Source organism: Terrapene carolina, unplaced genomic scaffold (genome assembly GCF_002925995.2).
Source record: "Terrapene carolina triunguis isolate 2854851 unplaced genomic scaffold, T_m_triunguis-2.0 Scaffold238, whole genome shotgun sequence".
NCBI lineage: Eukaryota > Metazoa > Chordata > Testudines > Emydidae > Terrapene > Terrapene triunguis.
The window spans coordinates 13,363,373-13,364,751 of record NW_020664589.1 but is presented as its reverse complement, the minus strand read 5'-3'; positions in this window follow the sequence as shown (position 1 = coordinate 13,364,751).

Here is a 1,379-nt window from a genome sequence, read left to right as displayed (position 1 = left end):
TGGGGGGCAATGGGGAGGGGAGTGCGTAAGAGCGAGGGGAATGGGGGCAATAGCGAGGGGAGGGTAATACTTGGGGGGGACAGAGGGGGCGTAGCAGCAAGGGAAGTGGGGGCAGTGCTGGCGCCAGCGGGGGTGCTAGTTCTATTGCCCCCCGTTTCTCGCTATCCGATTCCGGGGCTGCCCCTCAGTTTCCCCTGGGCAGAGCACAGTTGGTGTCCCCCCCCCCCCCCCCCCCCCCCCCCCCCCCCCCCAGCGCACTGCATCCTCTCCAAGGCTGGCGCAGTTGTTACAGGAACAGAACCGTTTGACACGTACAAGCGGTGTTCATGTTTTGTAAATTCCCTTTTGTAAGAACTGGAATGGCACCGCTTACAAGGAAAGAGGCAGTAGGTGAAGCCACTAATTTAGTGGTCTTTTTAGAAATCCGCACAGAAAGCGGACTTTTCCCAATCTTTGGAATTGTTTGTTAGTTATACCTCTGGATTTTTGTATTTTCATAAATATATACATCTATTTACAAATACATATATACAAAAATAATGAGCTGCATCTTTCCCATTTAAATCAGTGAAGTTACACCAGGGATGCATTTAGCTGGTTACCTTTTTTCAGTTTCACACACCCCAGCCTTTCCACCTCATTCAGTGAACAATTTGAAATGAACTTTCAGTTTTCTATACATTCACATTTGAAATGTTTCATTACTAAATTCTTATTTAGTCAAAACCATACTGTGGAAAATTGTTAAATGAAATTTCAACAATAATTATACTATGTTTCCTAGTATGGATTTGTGTGCAGTGTTAATTTGGAAGTTCTTTTAAATAAAAATACCCAGACTCCTGCTCAAAACAAGATATATGCAATGCTCTTTCAGACCCCATTCTGGCATAGATAAAAGTATGTACCTCATCAGTGACTACTAGAATAAAATGTATTTTGGCTTCCCAGGATCTTTCCTTATCATGCTTGCATTTCTCATGTGTTTGTGGTGGAGCAGGGACAAGAAAAACAGTAAAGTTTGTTTCAGAGTGGTAGCCGTGTTAGTCTGTCAGCAAAAAGAACGAGGAGTCCTTGTGGCACCTTACAGACTAACAAATTTATTTGGGCATAAGCTTTCGTGGGCTACAACCCACTTCATCGAATGTCAAACAACAGCAAAATGTTTTTTTCTAGAATGGTTCCACTGGACAACATATTTAGCTAAATTTAGATTAAATATAATTTCTTAAAACATACAATACCACAGCATGATAGCAAAAATATATTCCTACCCAACCAAAACAGGTAGATTTGATTTTTCAAAGACTGGTGGAACTCTGTCCTATGGTCTCTATTCTGACCTTTCATACTCTCACAAATAGGTCTTTGTATTCACA